The sequence below is a fragment of the Lynx canadensis genome, chromosome B4 (assembly GCF_007474595.2).
Source record: "Lynx canadensis isolate LIC74 chromosome B4, mLynCan4.pri.v2, whole genome shotgun sequence".
In the NCBI taxonomy this organism is placed as follows: domain Eukaryota; kingdom Metazoa; phylum Chordata; class Mammalia; order Carnivora; family Felidae; genus Lynx; species Lynx canadensis.
This window is the reverse complement of record NC_044309.1, coordinates 98,626,731-98,641,615: the sequence shown is the minus strand read 5'-3', so window position 1 is coordinate 98,641,615 and position 14,885 is coordinate 98,626,731.

Genomic DNA, 14,885 nt, shown 5'->3' with positions numbered 1-14,885 from the left:
CTGGTCATTGACTGAGTCATTATCTATCATATCTATCAATCAATCAATCTCAGTAAGGGTTTGTATTAGCCACACTGTATATAACTGTCCATTTAGCTGATTACTCACCTCTTTTTCTTTTACTAGAAATTTTCTGTTAGCTGGCATTCTTTCAGAAACATATCTCCTCCCTCAGTCAAGCATTGCCATCCACAAATCAAGTTCCATCTTTCTTTTTCTTTCTGAACATAGAAACTCATCTGGTGGGGAAAAAGTTTCAGTGTTAGAAGTAAATCATCTTTTGGGGACAGTCTTGGCCCCGGGGAGGTGGCTTCCCCTACTTACAGACAGGTTTCCGAATGTGTCATTTCCATTTAATTGGGTCACTTTGATGAGCTGCCTGTTTTTTATTCAAATGCTTTTCTGACAATGCCCAGGTTCTTACTGGAATCTTTGATCTTAAAGTTATTGGAGATCGTTATGAGTAGGCAAAGTCTCAACCAAGGCATTCAACCCTGGAGAATGTCTGTATTTCAAAGGGAAAATGGTGAATAGGTGGATCAAAGATCATCAGGTCCAAAAGCGCAATGTTCTTCCCTGTAGCCCTCCCCAGCCTTCTTCCAGAAGTACAATTTCCTACTGTGTCCCTCAGGGTCTGAGTTGTTAAACTCTCCTATGCCTTTCAGCTTTGACTATTATAAGATTCCCATTTAAAGAACCCTCTGTCACTTGCTCCATGGTGGCAGCAGCAGGTTCTCCTACTGACTCATACCCTCCTCACCAACAATGAGCTCTGGGATTCCTAACAGACTTTGTTACTGACTTGTTCCATCATGAGATCAAGCTCCATGTTGGGTTCTGCACTGAGCTTGGAGCCTGCTTGGAATTCTTTCTCCCTCTCTCTCTGCCCCTCCCCCTCCCCCCCCTCAAATAAATAAACATACATTAAAAAAAAAGCAAATTCCAATAATATGAGTTTTCTGTAAATCATTCATTTATGGGAAAGCAGTCTCTTACTCCTTAAATTTTGTGTTCCTGAGGGGACATGCATGGGATTTTCCATTTCATATCCTCTGATTTAATTTCAGATTAAAATTCTGACACACTGCCCAACACATACTTCTCCTAACACAAAAGATTTACATAGGGGATTTTCGTACCATAGCTCCCTGCCTTTGTGGGCTCAGATTTTCTGAGTTACACTGCAGTCTGAACCTCTTTCTGACTGAATTTCACAGGTGTCAGATATGCATTATAGTCTGAAGTCTTTCCCTATCTACTCCTGCTCTTCTGGCCCTTTGTGTGTGTTTCTGTATTCTAATAAAACTTTATTTATAGACACTGCAATTTGAATTTTATGTAATTTTCATATATCATATTTTTTATTTTCTTAAAAACCGTGTTTTATGGGGCGCCTGGGTGGCGCAGTCGGTTAAGCGTCCGACTTCAGCCAGGTCACGATCTCGCGGTCCGTGAGTTCGAGCCCCGCATCAGGCTCTGGGCTGATGGCTCGGAGCCTGGAGCCTGTTTCCGATTCTGTGTCTCCCTCTCTCTCTGCCCCTCCCCCGTTCATGCTCTGTCTCTCTCTGTCCCAAAAATAAATAAAAACGTTGAAAAAAAAATTAAAAAAAAAAACAACAAAAAAAACCCGTGTTTTAGAACAATTTTAGATTTACAGAAAAAAATATGAAGATCATACAAAGTTCCCAAAGACCTCACACCCACTTTCCCCTATTATTAACATCTTAAGTATGTTTGACACAATTAATGAACGCATATCAATACATTTTCATTAACTAAGGTACATACTTTATTCAGATTTTCTTAGTTTTCACCTAATGCCCTATGTTCCAGGATCCTGTTCAGAATACCATATTACATTTAACAGTCATTCGTCTAAACTTAGACTCCTCTCGGTTCTGATGGTTTCTCAGGTTTTCCTTATTTTTGATGAAATAAAGTTTTGAAAGTTTTTAGGCGAACTGGTCAGTATTTTATAGAATATCCCTTAATTTGATTTGTCTGATATTTTTCTCATGATTTGACTGGGATTCTATGTTTTTGAGAAGATCACAAAGATAAAATGCCATTTTCATCATATCATATCAAAGATACATAATATTAACATGACTTACCCTGCTGATGTCGACCTTGTGTCTGAGGGAGGGTTTATCAGGTTTCTCCACTATAAAGTTACTCTTTTTTTCCCTCCTTCCCATACTATATTCTTTGATACTTCAAGTTTTACAGGAATCAACTAATAAACCTCTTATACTTCAGTTTTGTCTTTTTTTTAAGTTTTTTGTTTTTATTTTTTTTTTATTTTTGAGTTTAGAGAGCGAGAGAGAGAGAGAGAGAGAGCATGCGTAGGTGCCCATGTGAGCAGAGGAGGGGCAGACAGAGAAGGAGAGAGAGAATCCCAAGCAGGCTCTGTGCTGTCAGCTCCATGTGGGACTTGATCCCACCAACCATGAGATCATAACCTGAGCTGAAATAAAGGGTTGGAAGCTTAAGCAACTGAGCCACCCGTGTGCCCATAATTCTGCCTTGACATTGGCTTCAGGAGGATCTGAAATGGCACAGTTGGTTTCAGTAGTGATCCAATGAAGCAAGTGGTAAGAAATCATGATCCCTTGCTTAGGTACTGGAACTGAGCCAGTTTTTACATGGGGAAACCACTGAAGAGGTGGCTGAGTTCCTAGGAGGCCACTAGTATGCACTTTAAAGATTTTCCTAGTACTTTCCAAAAGGGACCCAGGGACATTTACTTGAATGAGTATATATTTGCAAAGGGGGAATATCCACATATTTGGGAAACTGCTGGACACATGATCTGAGCTGACACTGAACCGAAGCATTATCATGTGATTGAATCCAAGTGGAACCACAGGGCAAGAGTAAGCTACATGAGCAGATAACCTAGACCTCAATTTCACCCATCAGTTATACCAACATCCCTGTCTCAGTTCACACTTGTGACTATATTGAGAGGGGTCTTGTACCTAAAAATAAAGGTAATTTTTAAAAGTAAAATCTTAATTTATCGATCAGTTGGTCCAAGATATGGGTGCAAGCTGAAAATGGACAATGGCTGCATTACAGCCATACACAGGGAGTGGCTTTGAAAGTCAGCAGTGAGAGAAAATCTTCAGGGTAGTACATCTGACCATCCACTTTGCATGGAAACACAAGTGGCTTGAGATGAGAATCAATATGGACACATGGACAGCAGCAAATATCTAGCCAGAGGTTAGGAGTTTAGAAGGAAAAGGATGGAAAGGGGAGAAATAAGAAGGTCTGGGGCAGAGGCATGTGAATGGAAACAAGGGAGTGGGAATGGTGTGCAGAAATTTTTTACATATTATTGCCCACCAGAGGCATTGAATGACAAGTAGATGAAATAATTTATCAGTTGAGATTATCTAGACTTTGTCCTCTCCCCATGCAAAGTTAGCATGATGGGCAGACAAATGGAACACATGGAATGCACACGTTGGTCCATTTGCATGGACTTTCATTTATCAGTGTTGCTCCAAGTACCTCTGTATGTAGATTCTACCAACAACGGAGGTGAATTCTGAGTCCCTAACATGGCACTATTGTTTGAGGAGACCAACTGCCACTTGGTGGCAAGTTGACTACATTGGACTCCTTCCATCCTGGAAAAGCCAATGGTTCATTCTCATTCAAATAGACACTTATTATGACATCTTTCCTGGGTATGAGTGTGACTTTACTGCCCTCGAGAGTCTTAGCTAACATCATCGTGTGTGGGTTTCCTGAGTGCCACAGGAATAGAACGCCATATAAGCATACAGCATCCCACCAGAGGTCTTGCTCCAGTGATGAAGTCTATCTAATCTGTTTACATTTTTTTAAATGTTTATTTTTGAGAGAGAGAGAGAGAGAGAGCGAGCTGGGGAGGGGAGGAGAGAGAGGGAGACACAGAATCTGAAGTAGGCTTCAGGCTCTGAGCTGTCAGCACAGAGCCCGACATGGGGCTCAAACTCATGAACCTGTGAGATCATGACCTGAGCTAAAGTTGGACGCTTAACTGACTTAGCCACCCAGGCACCCCTATCCAATCTGTTTAATAACAGGAATATCATTAGTGTTCCTCAGATTTTAAATATTTTTAGAGATCTTGTCTAATACTGTCCGTAATCTATTTCCCTCAGTCAGGTGGTACTTTGTATTTGAGTGGGCATGTGCTTTTGGCAATTCCTTCTGCTAGGGAAGGGAAAGAAAAGGCACTGTCCAATGCCCTCCACTCTACCCCAACCTACCAATGCTGGCCGACCTGATTTCTCAGCAACATTATGTTGAATTATGTAGAAAAAGTTCATGGCTATCTTAAATAATTGCATGTCCTACCCCTTCTACAGTCGCCAAGCCCTTATGACTCCGTTTTCTTTCCCATTCCCATTCTGTATGTTGTTCCTTGTGAACATTCTTTACTCATTCTTGCTCTTCCCTGGGCTCCCTTTGTGTAGTGTCTATTACCACCCTCTCTGTAACTCATTGCTATGGGAAGTTGAGGAACCAACAATCTTTACCTTTATCTGGTTTTAAGGAATGACACACTTGATCCTGGACGAATTAAATGAAGGACTCAAGATAGCATTGGATCACTAATGTTATGTCAATGTTTATTGGTGGAGTGTAGTGAGTCTTTCACACTTTTTCAACCCTTAACTAAACCAACCCTTAACTAAACCAAGGGTAAGTATATACTACACATAATGTAGTATAGACATTTGCTGGCTATTGCCAAGGACATTTCAACAGTCTAAGTTTTACAATGTGTAATAGAATACATGGTACTTTAAGGAATGAACTGAATGCTCATTCACCACTCAAGACTATTTGGGCCAGAACATCCTGGTCAAAGTACATTCCTGAAACTCAGTGCCATGGAAATTGAATAAGAGTCATTTTCCCTGACACCCCTGGGATTCACGCTAATGATCCCTTATGTAGGGAGTCAACCTGTAACTTGTGTAATAAAGATAAAAGTAAATGTTCTAAGAACATAGGGTGTGTGGTTTTGGGAGAGCTGGAGATGATATCGAGAACCAAGACTTAGGAAATAAAACTTAAAAAGACACTCTATTCCTTTGACCATATAATGCTATGAGGGACCTCTATGAAGGATTTGAGTTTTAGTGCCATTATTGTTCATGCTGTTTCAGAATAATGAACATTTTGATGAAAATAACTTTATAGTAAGAATATCCTACCCATGGAATCAGTTACAGAATCCAACTCAAAATAACCTAGGAAAACTTATTGGCTGAAAATAGGATATATTCTGGAAAAAAACCAATACATGTGAAAGGTGGGGATAAAACCAGGTATCAGGGACAACAGTCTTTCATTGCTTCTGTTTGTATCCATTCTTTCTTTCCATACAGTCTGCTAAACAGCCTCAGAGATTTACATATTAAAACTTGATGGCGCTCCTAAGCGTCTGACTTTGGCTTAGGTCATGATCTCATGGCTTGTGGGTTTGAACCCTGCATCAGGTTCTATTTGACAGTTCAGAACCTGCTTCGGATTTTGTCTCCATCTCTCTCTGCCCCTCCCCTGCTCACACTCTGTCTGTCTCTCTCAAAAATAAATAAACATTTAAAAAAATAAAATAAATAAAAAAATAAAAACTTGAGCCACTAAGGACACTAAGAAGAACCTGTCTTGAATGTCTGTCTGGATCCCCAAACCAAAAGCAATGATTGTGCCCACCTGTGGTCAGTGGATCATCCCCAAACTAGGGAGACAGAATCATGATAACAAAATAACTATTCCCATGGTAACTTGTGGATACAAAAAGGTGATGGAAGAACGGTAGGAAATAAACTGGGATAACAGTTTTTTAGAAAAATGAGAATTTAAGGAAATACAATAATGTATATATGCATTAATGTATATATGCATACAATAATGTATATATGGCAAAATTGCCTCCTGTTAAGAACCATGGGCATATAGCAATCATATTCCATGAAACTACCTGGAGAATATGTTGAAGATTAAAGTTAGATGAGTAGAAGTCAGATATCAGATACATAAGTTAGTCATAGTGGGAACTGAACATGGTATCATGAAGAGTTTATACTTATAAATGCATCAGAATGTCCAGAAATTAATTTGTTCTCAGTCCTAGGTTGTTAACACTTTACAAATCCAAAGTCAGTCTTGTCATTGTAAAAATGGAAGCAATACCAACTCCACAGAGTAGTTTTGATTATTAAATAAGTATGTGAAAGCACTCTGGAAGCTATGAAATGGTATACAAATATCAGAGAATACTCATAAATAACAGTCCTGTAGAGAACCAGCCCTTTTCTGTACCTAAGTTTTTTGTATTTTTTTTCCCAGGAAGCTGACTTCATAGAAATTATATACATGTAGGGTTTTTTGGTGTAATTCTCATCTTGCCCCATTTAAGAATAGGCTTTTAATATAATAAAGTTAATAAACATTGAAATTTATACCATTTGATTGACGCTATGTTAGGCATTTTTATTCAGATCATTTATTAGTACTACACATGGTAAGTAGTTAATTTATATTATTAACTTATGGGGTGCCTGGGTGGCTCAGTTGGTTAAGTGTCCAACTTCTGCTCAGGTTGTGATTTCATGGTTCATGAGTTTGAGCCCCGCTGCTTGGGATTCTCTCTCTTCCTCTCTCTCTCTCTCAAAATAAAAAAAAAAAATAATTTATATTACTAATTTGTGAACTTTTTTTCTTTTAATAAATACACTTTAATGTTTATTTATTTTTGAGAGAGAGACAGAACACGAGTGAGGGAAGGGCAGAGAGAGAGGGAGACACAGAATCTGAAGCAGGCTCCAGGCTCCATGCTGTCAGCACAGAGCCCGACGCGGGGATTGAACCCACAGACTGTGAGATCATGACCTGAGCCGAAGTCGGATGCTCAAACGACTGACACACCCAGGTGCCACACCAATTTGTGAACTTCTACTGTACATATTGAATAACTACAAGTATATAACTTTTTAAATTTTATTTTATTTTACCACATAAATTTGGAAGCAGCCAGGTTGCTCAATCACAAATAATTAAACTTTTGACAATTATTGGCCTTTGGTGGCAAGAAATTATATAGCCTGGAAAGAATTACAAGGCTTTGATGAAATAGTAAGCATGAAATAGAAATAAAAATTTGTCTCCTAACAGCATGTACAACTATCACTTAAACTATTTCAAACACATACAGTACAAATATATACAATGATATTCAATGCTTTGATATCACATGCCTTGATCATATTGATCAATATCACCACCATCATCACCACTACCAAAAATAGCTATAATAGTAATGATGAAAACAACAAAACCAAAAGTTATTAAATGGTTATCTTGAGTTGGAACAATCCTAAGCATATTACATGTATAATCTTAATACTTGAGAAACTTATTAACCTATTTAAGAAATATTTAAAACACAGAGATAGAAACATATTTAGAAAATAGGAATTCCTTCCTTTATAAGGATAACACAGTAAAATCTTAAGACCAATTAGATTAGTCAAGTCTTTTTTAGTATCTCTGTCATCACATCTTTATCTGTTCTCCGTGTCCCAGAGCTTGTTTTATAATATGTACTATAAAATATATGCTTTTTTATTTGTTTCTATGTTTTTCAAACTTAAATTGTTGAATAAGAATAAGAAAATAAAACCTATTGTAGTAGTGGTTTGTACATATCCTGTTTTGTTAAAGCTTAGTGTTTTATTTCTCCCCCACCTTTTTTTTTTTTTTTTTTTTTTTTTTGTATTATACTTTTGTCCTATCATGGAGGTAAATCTTCCCCTTCCCCTTCCTCGTCCTCCTCCCCCTCCCCTTCTTCTTCCTCCTCTTCCTCCTCCTCTTCCTTTTCTCTATCTTCCTCTTCCTTCACTTCCTCTTTCTCCTTTCCCTTGTCCTCTTCCTTCTTTTTCATCTTCCCTCCCTTTATCCCCTCTTCCTTTTCCTCTACCTTTTCTGGCTCTATTTCAACTACTTCGGGGGAAAATAGCATCTCTTTCTCCAATAATATATTTGGAAACCGAGACTGTATTATCAAAACAGTTATGACACATACTGAAAAACACAGTGTTCTCAGAAAGAAAATAAATAAGCACAGTGGGTCACACACAATTGGCCGGGGAACTTCCCATCTTGGATACCAAAATCGGTAATCTGTAAATAAAGAAGCAATTGAAAGCTGGATTTCCACATAAAGTAGTTAAACTGTCTAAGAAATAAAGGACAACAATACATACATATGGCTTGGTCACGATCTGCATTACCTAAAAAGAAAAAGAAAGTCCATAAAGACTTACATAATATTCCTTCTTTCCCTAGAAATAAGATAATTTTTCTAAAAATAATGATATCATTCTCCTAGTTGTCAAGCATCATGCTGCCATCTTTGATGTGCCTCCTCCAACCAGTAGCCCATAATAAAATATAATGTATTCTCCATTAGTAAAAGTCAGCCTCGTCTGCTAGAGAGAACATAGAAGTATAGGAATGAGAACATGTGGATTCTATTACTAATTCTGTTTCTAAATCATTGTCCCCTTATACGAATCACTTCACTTCTGTCCTCTAAAAATTTTTCTGGCTTCAACATTCTAGGCTTCTATAATATCTCTTACTTGCATCTCTTTTTCCCCCCAGATCATTCCAAATTAATCATCTGAATCTACTCATTTTCCTCATTTAATTCTTATTTTCAGAAGCTTTCAGTTGCTCTTCTTTTCTTAGATAGGAAAGTTAATTCCATTGCCTGGCACTCATTGTTTTTGCTATCTTGCCCAATGCTATCATAATACTTTTCAGGAAATAAATTTCTTTTCCTCTGCTCACTGGGGCAGAGATAATAAGACAATCATTGCTGGATTCCATTAGGAAGGAGAGTGAGGATAAATGAGTTCTCACACAGACAGAACCCAATGGCAACCAAGAGGTTTTGTCTTGCAACTGACACTACCCTTACAAGAAAATTTAGAAATCACTCTTTAGACAACTTTAGAAATGAACTGACCTACTGGTTCTTTGAGGTTATTTTAGCCTTTTGTGCTTGGTCTTATTTTACTTCATAGTTTATGTAATGATTTCTATTTTAGAGCTCCTTTAAAAAAATCTTTTACCACACAGTCTATATTTTCTCTACTTCATTCCATATATGTGATCAGTTTGAGCAATGATGTAATTAGCATGTTTCTTATTTACACTTTCCTTCATTTGTCATCACTAATCTTCATTGATTACACTCTTACTTTTGTACTTGATTGAATATTTAAATACTATTGTTTCATTTATCAGCTTTAAATAATATCTTTTGGCCCCTGGCTATAAAAGATGAAGAAATTAAGCACATTTTTCTATCTTCTCTTCTTCTCCCAAATTTTATTAATTATATCATTTGTATATTGACAAATTTATTATATTTACTTTTTAAAATAATTACAGACTTCAGATTAGTTTTAATCTTTGTCTATCAATTAAGATTCAATGTTTATGGATAGTTCTTTCAATGCAGCTTTTCTGTTTCCACTCATCTCTTCTTTCTGGTGAAAGCCATCCTCTAGGGGTTTATTGAGAAAGTTCTCATGAAGAACTATGTACCACAAGTTTCGTCATGTTCCCACAACATTTGTCTGTCTCCTTGTACTTGAATAATAGGTTTGCCTAAATTTATGTACAGCATTAAGGGCAATATAGATATAGTCATTATTCCACTATCTTTTAGCATTGACTGTTCTTGTAGAAAAGTTTGACTCCAGCCAAACTACGCCCCCCCCCCCCCATGAAGGATTGTTAATTGCCAAAGCAGCATTCTACCACACTGGCGGAAAGTCAACCCTGAAACCAGGCACTAACTACCTTTCTGTGAATCCCTTTCTCTGTATAGCTTCAGGTTAGAGTTTGCCAACGACAGGAATGCAAGTGAAATTTGGAAGATTTAAGAGAAGTGGAGACCATTATCTCCCGAGGTGGTTGTTACCCAGATACCTGAACAGATGTGAGATTCACAGTGGCTTCTTGGTAGGATGGGAAAAATGCTTTGCTGCCAAACACTGAGACCGTTTAGTGGGAGCTTTCTCAAAGATTCTCAGATTTTCTGGTAAGCTTTTGAGAACCACCTGTTTTGGTGCTTCAGGCTAAGGAGGTCTTCAGTGTCTGCTTCCCTGACCTTTTAACTACAGTTTTTCTGCCTTTTCATGGCAACTTCTGTGATCTGTGCTCTTCTAGTTTCCACCATTCATGAAAGCTCTCTATTCTATGTTAACGCTATACTGTCTGAATATTTAAAGTGGTTGTTTTCCTGATTCAACCCAGACTATTAAACTCTAATGAACTATTTTATATTTTGGTTTGGATACTTAAAGGAGTCTTTCTTTTCCTCTAATTCACTAGGCAGTGTCTAAATGGAGACTATTTGGCATCATTTTTTCCTGGCACATAGTATGCATTTTCTTTCTTTCTTTTTATCTATACAAGGTTCTTTTTATTTTATTTACTTATTTTAAATTGAGGTATAATTGACCTATAACATTATGTTAGTTTCAGGTATACAACATAATGATTTAATATTTGTATTTATTGTGAAATGATCACCACAATAAATCTAGTGAACACCTGCCATCGTATGTAGGTACAAATGTTTTTTTCTTGTGATGAGAAATTTTAAGTTCTACTCTCTTAGCAACTTTCAAATATGCAATACCTTATTATTAAGTGTAGTCACTATGCTCTACATTACATTCTCATGACTTATTTATTTTATAAGTAGAAGTGGAAGTTTGTACCTTTGACCTCTTTACCCATTTTGCCCACCACTAACTTCCACCTCTGGCAACCAGCCAATCTGTTCTTTATATCTGTAAGCTTGGTTTTTTGTGTTTGCTTGGGTTTTTGTTTGTTTGTTTGTTTGTTTTATATGTAAGTAAGATCATAATGGTATCTTTCTTTTTCTGACATTTCACTTAGCATAAGTGTCATCCATGTTGTCACCAATGGCAAAGATTTTCGTTCTTTTATATGGCTGAATAGTATGTCAGTGTGTGTGTGTGTGTGTGTGTGTGTGTGTGTGCGTGTGTGTATCACATGTTCTTTATCCATTCATCCATCAATGGACACAAGATATGAGTTTCATATCTTGGCTATTGTAATGCTGCTGAAATGAACATGTGGATCCATATATATATTTTATGAGTTAGTGTTTACATTTTCTTCAAATAAATACCCAGAAGTAGAATTACTGCTTTAAATCCAGAATTACTAGATCATGTGGTCTATTATCAAGTTTTTGAGGAACCTCCCCTTGTTTTCCATAATAGCTGCATCAGTTTACATTCGATAGTAGGAATTTCAATGTTTAGATTCAAGAACTTCTATTTCTGAAATTTTTATTATTTCTTTAAATATTTGTATCTATCTATAGCTTTATTTTCTGTTCTATTATTTTTGTTCTGTTCTTCGGGGCCTCCAATTATTCACATGTTGAATCTGATTTATCAGTGCCTATTTATAATTTTCTCTTTACAAATTTTTTAACATTTATTTATTTTTGATAGACAGAGAGAGACAGAGCACAAGTGGGGGAGGAGCAGAGAGAGAGAGGGAGACACAGCATCCAAAGCAGGCTCCAGGCTCTGAGCTGTCAGCACAGAGCCTGATGCGGGGCTTGAACCCACAAACTGTGAGATCATGACCTGAGCCGAAGTCAATGCTTAACCGACTGAGCCACCCAGGCGCCCCTATAATTTTCTCTTTAACTTTTAAAGACCACCATATCCCTGACTGTGTTTTTCAGCATTTTTGATTCCACGTGCTGTTTTCAATTTGACTTTCAGTTCTTCATTAGTATATTTGAGATGTACTAAAAATACTTTTGTTTACCTGAAACCCAAATTTAACTTGGCATCCTGTATTTAATCTGGCAACCTTCAGGCTGATCCTCCACTTGGACCCCCTCCTACCCTGCTCAGACACTGAAACCCAGACTTAACAATCTCCCATACTGTCAATACAATAAGCACACTTTAATAAAAGGTTACACTGGGGTATCTTCTTCTTCTTGTCCCTCTTCCACTGTTTCCCCCATTCTCTTCCAGTATTTCTCATTTTTCCCCCTAGGATCCTATTCTTGGCATACGGTTCTTTTTCTATGGGTGAGTTCTTCCGTTTTTATATTTTTAGTGTTGTCTATATGCTAATGATTCTGAAATAGAGCCCTGTTCTGTACCCTAAACTTACTAGTCTTATCTACTCAGATGTTAAACAGGTATTTAAAGCTAATGATGATCAAAACCCATTATCTATTTTCCATAGCTTCCTCTCTTCATATAATTCATATCTCAATTCCACCAAACCTGATAGTTATATTTGACTCTCTTTTTTTTCTCATCACTATATCAAATTAGTCTCCAAGACTGGCTAGTTTTGCCCCATAAATATTAATCAAATTTGTCTCATTATCTCTACTTCTCTCATAAATACTCAAATAGGAACCTCATCTCGCCCCTGGACTGTAACAAAAAACTTCAAATTGATTTGCTTTCCTTAGATTTTGCATTAAAAATATTTTTTAATTTAAAAGAATCCCTCACTTAGAAAAAAGTTGCAATACAGTACAAATAACTTATTTTGAACCATCTTAATGCAAGTTGCCAATATGATACCTTATCATCTTGGAATACTTAGTATTTCCTACAAACAAGGATATTCTTCTACATAACAATAACACAACCAACAAAATCAGGAAATTAACATTGTTACATTACTACATTCTAATATTTGGACCTCATTCAATTTTTTACTAGCTGTGCTAATACTGTCCTTTGTAACAAAAGATCATGTTCAAAATTGCATTGCATTTAGTTTTCATGTCTTTATTTTCTTTCGTCTAGGACAGTGCTCCATTTTATTTGACATTCATGATCTTGACATTGTTTGAAGATAGCATGCTAGTTATTTTGCAGACAAATTCTCAACAAATCTGAAGTTTGGATTTATTTGATGCTTCTCTGTGATTGGACTTGGTTGTGCATCTTTGGCAGGAGTACCCCAGTAGTGATGCTGTGTTTTTCTCCTTGCAACCTCTCAGGTGGTGCAGGTTTGTTTGTTTGTTTGTTTGTTTGTTTTTGTTTTTAATTTTTCCCATTGCTGATGATGTTCACATTGGTCACTTTACTAGGGTGGTGTCTGCCAAACTGCTCTGTTGTAAAATTATTTTCCCATTAGTAATTAAGTACTTTTATGGGGAGTTACTTTGGAACTATTAATACATTGTTCCTCGTCGAACTTCTAATTTATTCGTTTATTAATTTATATTAGTATGAATCATAGTTTGCTGTTGTATCCCATGAGTTCTAATCAATTACTATTATTACTTCAGTACTCTAATCATCCCAGATTTGACCACAGAGAGCCCTTTAAAGTGGATTCTGTGCCCTTGTGTGTCTGTTTTCCTATATGTCCCTGTCACTCTTTGAGCACTTACTTCTTTGTTTACGAGTATAAAAAGATGGTCTGGGTTTATATTTTCCCTGCCCCAGCCTTGGAACCTTTCTCCAGTGAGCCCTGGTTTTTTTTAGTGAAGGCCTGAATTTGGAAACCAAGATCTGGGTGATAGCTGTGCTCATTCCTTTGGGCGTGGGAAGCCGTTGCTCCAAAGCCATCCCAGAGCTAGGGAATATATGCATGTAGGTACATACATATACAAATATTTACAACTATGATTATTTATATTTATTGAAATCCTTAAGTTCAAATACCTCTAGTTCCAAGTCATCACAAGACTCATGCTTGTTTTCTTCCTTTACATATTTATACTCCATCCTCTGACAGTGAGAAAACTGGTGCCCATTATCCTTAACCTATTTGTATATTTGATCAATCCCCTCAGTATATCTCCAGTCCTCGTTATTCCTTCTCCCCTCTCTTCTACATGGGTGCCCTCCTCACCCTGCTTGCACTCTTACACCCTACACCAGGCTGGTAGAGTTGCCACATTTAGCAAATATAAATATAGGATGTTGCCATTTGCAATGCCATGAATGGAGTTCCAGAGTATTATGCTAAGTGAAATAAGTCAGTCAGAGAAAGAAAAATACCATATGACTTCTCTCATATGTGGAATTTAAGAAACAAAACAAATGAGCAAAGGGGAAAAAAAGAGAGAGGCAAAGCAAGAAACAGACACTTAATTATAGAAAACAAATTGATGGCTACCAGAAGGGAGGTGGATGAGGGGATGGGTGAAATAGGTGATGGGGATTAAGGAGGGCACTTTGGTGAGCACTGGGAGTTGTATGGAAGCGTGGAATCACTATATTGTACACCTGAAACTAATATTACACTGTTAACTAACTGAAATTAAAATTTTTTGTTGTTGTTGTTTATTTATTTCTGAGAGACAGAGTGAGATAAAGCACGAGCAGAGGAGGGGCAGAGAGAGAGGGAGACACAGAATCTGATGCAGGTTCCAGGCTCTGACTGTCAGCACAGAGCCTGATGTGGGGATTGAACTCACTGAGCCGAAGTTGGATGCTTGACCAACTGAGCCACCCAGGTGCCCCTAACTGAAATTCAAATAAAAATTTTTAAAAATATGTAGGATGCCTAGTTGAATTCAAATTGCAGAAAATAACAAAGAAATTCTTGGGTAAGTATTTGGAAGATACATATACTAAAAATATTTTTTTTTGTTTACACTGAATTTCAAATTTAACTGGGCATCCTGTATTTAATTTGGCAACTTATAGGCTGATCCTCCACTTGGATCCCCTCCTACCTGGCTCAGACTGCGTAACCCAGCTTTGGGTTTTTCCAGTGTGTAGATTCCCTCCTTACTCTACTAGAGTTCTGACCCCTCCCATGCA